The 8,105-nt window shown below is 39.4% G+C and overlaps 1 pseudogene; it reads left to right on the top strand.

Moving 5' to 3' along the window:
- Nucleotides 1-487: 487 nt before the first annotated feature.
- Nucleotides 488-3,091, top strand: LOC139874293 (flavonol 3-sulfotransferase-like; annotated as a pseudogene).
- The last annotated feature ends 5,014 nt before the right edge of the window (nt 3,092-8,105 follow it).

The raw sequence follows: 8,105 nt of genomic DNA on the forward strand, positions 1-8,105 counted from the left end.
CATCTAAGCCACCAGGTTTTTCTAGACCATTTGAGAAAAGAACGGCTCGTATTAGGGGAGCACCATATATCCCTAGGAAATTAGCTAAACGAACCAAGTTCGAAGAGGAAGAAACAAGTGAGTCGGAATGAAGAATAGTAACCATGATGTGTAATATATATATATATATATATATATATATATATATATATATTGAAGTGTGCTTATGAATCTAACCCTCGTCTATTTTTACAGTATAAAAACACAAAATGGATGTTAAGGATAGACAACTAAAAATTTTAGAAGACCTACCCGGGGACATGATTGATGAAATCTTGTCTAGAGTCGGTCAGAATTCGCCGGCATAATTGTTTATGGCAAAATTAGTTTGTAGAACATTTGAAGAATGTTCCAGGAATGCCTTAGTTTATAAAAGGCTTTCTTTTGAAAGATGGGGTATATCACATTGGGGAGACCTTAAGTTACGCCGTGTATTACAAATTCGACAATGGAGTCAGAATTTGTTGCATTGGCTGCAGCAGGTAATGAAGCCGAGTGGTTAAGGAATTTGGTATATGAAATTCCTTTGTGGCCAAAGCCCATTCCTCCTATTGGTATGCATTGTGATAGTGCTTCAACGGTGGCTAAGGCTTATAGTCACATGTATAATGGTAAGTCTAGACACTTGGGTGTTAGACATTCCATGGTACGTAAATTAATCACAAATGGAGTGATCTCCACTGATTTTGTTAGATCGGAACAAAATCTAGAGGATCACTTGACCAAGGGACTAGCCAGAGACTCGGTGCACAAGTCGGCTATTGGTGTGGGATTGAAGTCCAACTAAATCTTTCAAAGTGGGATACAATTCCCTTCTAGTACAACGCTAGAAGCTTGAATTCAATGAGGAAAGCCTATTTTGAGAAGATTGGAACACATGTTTTCATATAATCCCAAAGGCATGTGTTCGGACCTACAAGATAAAGTAAGGTTGTAGTTTATAACTTCTTAATAGTTCTCTTGAAAAATTGCATTGTAGGAGCAAGATTGAAGAGAGCTACCTAAATGGACATGAAGTTGAGCCGTTTCAAGAAAGCTTTGGACTTAGTTTTCTATATGTTCATGATTGGATTGCGACACATGGCTCCTAATAGTGTCAAGTTTGTATTATCAGAGATTATGGAACTAGTGTGTATATTATCGACAGGTTTTCAAATGAATTAATGGGTTCAAACTATTAGAGCACCATGATTTTCGAATTCTTGCACGTGTAATATACTATGTGTAAATTCAATCCATGTGACATTTACATTTATGCATTAGTTTCTAATTGTTGGTATTTTAGTAATCAAGGATCATACTAAAATGGGGGGGATTTGTTGGTGATTTTAGCATGATCCAACATACATTTTAGGGATTGGATTGCTATGTTGAAAGTGTTTTCGAACCATTGATACATTACACGAATCCGAAGAGTGTGGAGTACACGTTCGTAAAGCGTGAGGTGGTTTGAGGTTTCTTTTCGACTTGGAAATAATGTTTGGAACTTAAGAAATGCGAATTAGACTTGAAAGAATGCGAAAGTGACTTGAAAGGCTAAACACACTTGAAAATAAGGTTAAACAAAATTTTGGTGTGCAGTAGCTTTAAGCCATGGCGCGGCTCCTGGGCCCGCGGCGCGGCTTAAAGCATGATTTCAAGGTCGAGACTTTTGCATATTTAGGAGTGTTTTGCTTTGTTAGCCCCGGCGCGGATCTTGGGCCCGCAGCGCGGATTAACACTGGACACTCTGAAAAAGGTGCCTTTTCAACCCAAAAGGCACATTCAAACCCCAAACGTTTTGGGGTTGTTCCAGGGCATTTTTAACTGCGTTTTTTCATGTTTTTAAACCATTTTAAGTCTAAATACATGAATGTAAACTTCCAAGTCACTAATGGGTATGAATCAAAGGTTGTGAATTTTCAAGAAACCTTTTGACCCATTATAGATACACCCTTTGTGTATTTGAAAAAGGTTCCAGAAATTTAACCTTTTACACACACTTTCAACTTAAACAATTAGAAGATAAATCTCTGCAATTGTTTTGATTGTTTTCTTTTAGCCAAGACAAAAATCTAGTCTTTGTCTTATCCCAATCGAAACTTCGTGTAACCCGTGGCTAATTGGGCGAAATATTTGATTAGGAAAGTGTTCACACGATTCAAAGATCAATCTGGAGTCGGTTCCGTTTCAGGCACGAAGATTACTTACAATCCAAGTTCATAACATTTTCTCTATTGAATCTTTGCTTTTGGCTCAAGAAACTTTCAAAGCTCATCCAACCGACATCTACGTCTCCACATTTCCAAAATCCAGCACAACATGGATCAAGTTGCTTGTGTTTGCAACAATAAACCGAACTAGGTACAAAAACAACACTCTCTCAACTCACCCTTTATCCATATCTAACCCATTACTGTTTGCCTTTCCTTGAAACCGAACCTTTTAGAGATAATTACCCCGATGAACTTTTGCTACGTCTCTTTTCTACTCGTACATGATACACTTCATTGCCTCAATCCATTATCGATTGCGGTTGTCGCATAGTTTACATGTGCAGAGACCCTAAAGATGTTTTGGTTTCTTTATTACACTTTTTAAACAAAATAAGAAACAACATAAAATAAGAACAAATCTCAACTTCCTCAAATTAAACTAGAGGACGCATTTGAGGCACTTGTTACTGGTAGCATAGCGTACGGACCTTATTGGGATCATGTTAAAGGGTATTATAAGGCAAGCATAGAACAGCCGACGAGGATTCTATTTTTAACATATGAGGACATGGTAAGGGACACTGCAAACGGTGTGAAACGTCTAGCCGAGTTTTTGGGCGTCCTGTTTACAAAAGAGGAAGAGGATCATGGTGCCATTGATGATATTGTGAGGCTTTGCAGTTTTGAAAAATTAAAGGAAGTTGATAAGGGTGGAAATTTTTCAGGGTTTACCTAATGAGTCCTTCTATAGGGAAGGCAAAATTGGAGATTCGGCTAATAATCTTACTAGTGAAATGATCAAAATTATAGACCAAATCACGGAAGAAAAATTTCATGGTTTGAATATCTCATTCTAATGTTTTTATATTTATTGTACTCTTGTTCAAGATATTGGGATTTAAGTTGTGTTGAACGTGTTTTTTTTAACGGCGATAGCGACATCAAATACTATCATTTGTCACCCACACACACGTTAGAAGGAAACTCAATTCGTGGCGATGTTATTGGGAAAACCCTTCAGAGACCTTCGGTTTGGTATATATTTGTTTGTACAATAACCGACGATTAGTATTGATATGGGGATATGCAAGTCACAGAGATTGAGATTGAGTGATTATGATTTTGTTTATGTTCGTTGGCGATTCCCCGAAGGTAACAATCAGAGGATTGTTTTACGCCACCGAAGCAAATGATATAACATGATTGTATTATTATGTGTGTATGTTTTGAATGTGGAATGTTTCCTGCATTCTATTCTATTTATAAGTGGGATGGAGCAGCTTCCTATACCAGCTCGCTAGTTCCCAATGATTTTGGATCACTAGTTGACTTTCCCTTTTGGTAAACCTACAGAGGAAAGTGAGCTTGTCCCTTTCCTTTGTGGTACAGGCGTGCACCGAGCTAGGAATAGTTTTGCTAGCTTGACTTTGTAATTAACCGAGGTTTTATGGGCTCTAAGTTCACTATTGTTGCTCTGATTCCAGGACCTCATTCACTGTAGCTAAAGTTTTCCTTCGTTCCATATATTGTAGCCAGATCCTCCGAGGCAAACTGCGAAGCTGATAAAAGGGCTGGAGGTGGAGTACACTATCAAGCCCCCCAGTTTAATTTTACGAAGCGTTAATATCAACATATGAGCTTCGTTAAGTTAAACTTAGTAATAATTACTTTTGCTGCTGTGATTTGACAATAAACTGCACCATTTAAAACTCTTGTCCTCGAAATTACTTTTTTACCCTTAATGAGAGAATCTTTTTTGTTTTGCTGTTGGGGGTACGATCGTCCAATGGGTTGCTGTTACCGAGAGTGCCCTGCAGTTTGATTTGACGGCCACCATTCTCTTTTCCTTAAGGTTTTAATGCCTCCTCTTCTCCCTCTCATTTGTGTTTATCTTCCATTCAAACTTTACTTTCTGGAATTCTTTCTTCTTCGCATACTAAGGTACTCACAGTTTTCTTCTTACATTTTTCTTTTTTGTTTATTTTTACCATGTCTAAACGTGGTATTAAGGCCTTTTTTTAGCGATGTTAATCCCTCTTTGCTATCCTATCTGATTGAAATGCTTGGTTTGAAATCTGGCGACATTGTTATTCCGGCTAGCGACAAGCACATCTTGAATCCTCCTAAGGGTTACATTGGCGTGTATACCCAATTGTTTACTAAGTGTAACGTTAGGGTTCCTTTCTCTTCTTTCTTTCTCAGCGTTTTAGATTACTTTAAAGTGAATATTCCTATTTTTCATCCCTTGGCTGTGAAAAAGGTTATGGCTTTTGAGGTAATGTGTAGGGCTTATGGCGGTGAACCTTCTGTTAATCTATTTCGCCGCTTCTTTTGCACTGGTGATACCGGTGATTGGATTACTGTTCAAAAACGAAAAAGTAGCAGAGGTGCTCCTTCTCCTGTTTATTGCTTCGCTCCCCAATTTCCTGATGTTCGTAATTGGAAGTGTTCTTTTATCTTTTTGAAAAAATCCTTTTTGTTTCCAAAAGATTATCCTTTTGTTTCTGATCCTGAGAGGGCATTTGTTCCTAAAGAATACAAAGATACTAAGATGATGCTTTGTTTAGGAGGATTTGTAACCATCCCATCATTCATTCTACTTACCCAGATGCTATACTTTTTAAGTGAGGGATGGCACCTGAATGGGAAGAGGGTACTGTTACTCCTGTGTTCTTTTATAGGGAGCAGGGTATGTTTCGTTTTTGTTTTTATATATAATTGGTTGCCTTTCTAACTGCTTACACTTTTCTGTTGTGCCTTTGACAGAAATGTCTTTGGGGAATGTTGTCAAGGCCCAAGGGTTGAAGGAATATATTGTTGTTGTCCAAGCTAGGTCGACTGTTGTTAAGGATGTTGGATCCCCTACATGTTCTGGTTTCATGGAGATATCTAGCAAGCCAATTGCTGATCATGTCGAAGTGAGTTCGTTGAAGGTTAATACTAAGGAAAAATTGAAGCAATTGGAAGCTCCCATTGATGTGGATTTGCTTCTCTGGCTCCAGGCGTTGGGGCCAGGGTGGCACAACGCCATAAAGCTAAAGGTGTGATGAAGTGAAAGGCCCATCCTGATGTTTCTTCTGTGAAAAAGCAAAAGTTCGGCCAGCTTCAAGACGAAGCGAGTGATGACATCGTTGTTGCTAACCCTTTATTTGGTATATCTTGCTTCAGTTTTTTCTTTGTTGGTCATTTCTTGTTATTTATTACTTATTTCTTTGCTTATTTGAAGATCTGCCTGTGTATTCTGAAGTTCCTGCTCCGAGCAATTGCTTGGATCTCATTGACAGTCTCGTTCATGATAACGGGGGGAATTCTTTTGCTGATGACATGAAGAGCTTTCACGACGCCTATTCTGTTATCAATTTTCATGCTGCTTCTATGGGTCATATTGCTTCTTCCCTCTTACAGAAGCGTACTGCGGAGTTTGAATCTTTGAGGGAGCGTTAAGTTTCTATGAGTGAGAGGGTTAAGAAGCTTGAGAAGGAGATATTAATGGCTCCTAGTTATGAAGAGGAATTGAAGGATGCTCGTGATGAGATAACGGGTTTGCAGAGGCAGGTGAAGGTAGGCGATGTTCAAAAATTGGCCATTGCTGACGAGTTGAAAGACTACAAGAAGCATTGTGAAGTGTTTAAGTCTGATTACTCCCAAGCTGTTTCTCAGGTTATTCCTCATGCTTGTCACCAATTACTAAAGAGTGCAGATTTTGGGCAACTTTTTGGTAATGTGGTGTTGGCTTTGAAAGTTCAGGCTAGGTGTGAAGTGATAGGGGGTTTGGCGACTAAAGGGGTTGTGCTGCTTGCTGACTTTGCCGATTATACTGATCAGGGAAAGGCGATGGTTGACTCTGCTTTTGATGAGCTCGAGAAAGCTAATTTTGATTATGTCAAGACCATCTCAGCCAAGGTGGATGCCAAGCCTAGTGAGCTTTTGAAGACGCTTGCTACTGTTGTTCTTGCGGTTCATGAAGATGATGAAGAAACTCACCTTTTTATTTGAACCGCAGGAACAACAGTAGCAAGCGTCTTCAAAATTAGTTGTTATTTGTAATCGTTTAAAAACAATTATCATCTTTTGTTTGGCTTAGGTGCCTCGGCTCTATCGCCCCTTTTTATTTGAAAAATGGTCATGTATGGCATAACTCTAGTTCGTTTAATTTTAGCATGCTTTTTATATGTGTTACCATGGATTTTATCCTGTTTGGATGGGTAAAAACTCTCTACCTGCAGGATGGTGGTGCAGTGATCACTTTTAAAGAAAACTTGTTTCCTTACGTCGACTATTTCGAAGCATAGTTTGCCTCGTTGCTCGGTATAGTGTGGATTATGACAGGGTTATTTTATGTGCCGGCTGTCATTTTTCTCACATAATTTCCCATATGGAATTTTAATTTTGCCGAGACATTAGTTTATCAAAAGTAGTTGTGAGAAATTCATTAAGTTTTGTGTAGGAAGTTTATAGGCTTCAACTACCAATTTTGCATCTTTCAACTACATCTTACAAAATAAAAAGTACAAGACTTCTAATGATAAAACTTTCTGAGGTTGGTTGCATTCCATGCCCTTGGTATTGGTTTGCCGGTTGTCGTTTTCAATTTGTAGGAGCCTTTACCCAGCACTTCTGCAATTACATAGGGGCCTTCCCAATTTGGTCCCAATTTTCCTTCGTATTCCACTTTGCTTGCACTGTTTAACCTTAGGACATAGTCTCCTACTTTGAAGGTTGAGGGTTTTACTCTTTTGTTGCAATAGCCTTCAATCATTCGTTTGTACGAGGCCTCCCGAATCACAGCTGCTTCTCTTCTTTCATCGAGTAGATCCAAGTTAACTCGAAGATTTTCTTTGTTGTTTACATTGTTCACTGATCTTTCTGTTAGCACTTGTATCTCTGCGGGAAGGACGGCTTCTGTTCCGTATGCAAGGATGTAGGGGGTTTCGCCATTGCTTCACTTTGGTGTTGTCCTGTGTGCCCACAGCACCAAGGGAAGCTCATCGACCCATCCCTTTCTGCAATTACCTAAGCGCTTCTCTATTCCTTTGATTATGTCTCGGTTTGTTACTTCCACCTGTCCATTACCTTGGGGATGATATACCGAGGTGAAGTTTTGCTAGATTTTCAATTGCTTGTAAAATTTTGGGAATATTCCTTCTGCGAACTGTTTCCCATTTTCCGAGACTATTTCTTGGGGAACTCCAAACCTGCATACGATGTGTTCCCAGACAAACTTTTCTATTTGCTTACCAGTGATTACTGCCAAGGGTTTTGCTTCGGCCCACTTGGTAGAGTAATCAATTGCTACCAGTAGGAATCTTGGGCTCCCCGGTGTTTTTTGATGGGTCCAACTATGTCTAATCCCCATTTCACGAATGGCCACGCAGATGTGACACAGATTAGTTCTTGTTTGGGTAGTCTCGGGACATTTGAGTGGATTTGACAAGACTCACAAGTTTGTAGTACCGTCGTGGTGTCATGATGCATTGTAGGCCAATAGTACCCTAGTCTCATGATTTTGGCGACTACTGACCTTGGACCCGCGTGAAGACCACATATCCCTTCGTGCATCTCTTGGATTATGACAGTTGCTTGCTTTGGCTCTACACATCGAAGCCATGGAGTGAGAAAGGATTTTCTGTATAACGATCCGTTCATCATTTTGTATGAAGGTGCCTTTATCCTTATCTTCCTTGCTTCGTTTTTATCCTCTGGTAATTTTCCTGTTTCAAGATATACCTGCAGTGGAGTCATCCGTGTTACCTCATCTTCTTGTATGAGGTCATTGACTTCTTCTTCTAGGATCGATTTCTTTTCTAGCACCTCCACCAAGACTTCTTTTGCAAGATGCTCAAATGTCAGTGAAGCAAGTTTGCTCAGTGC

This window comes from Rutidosis leptorrhynchoides, chromosome 11, assembly GCF_046630445.1.
Source record: "Rutidosis leptorrhynchoides isolate AG116_Rl617_1_P2 chromosome 11, CSIRO_AGI_Rlap_v1, whole genome shotgun sequence".
NCBI classification, from domain to species: Eukaryota; Viridiplantae; Streptophyta; class Magnoliopsida; order Asterales; family Asteraceae; genus Rutidosis; species Rutidosis leptorrhynchoides.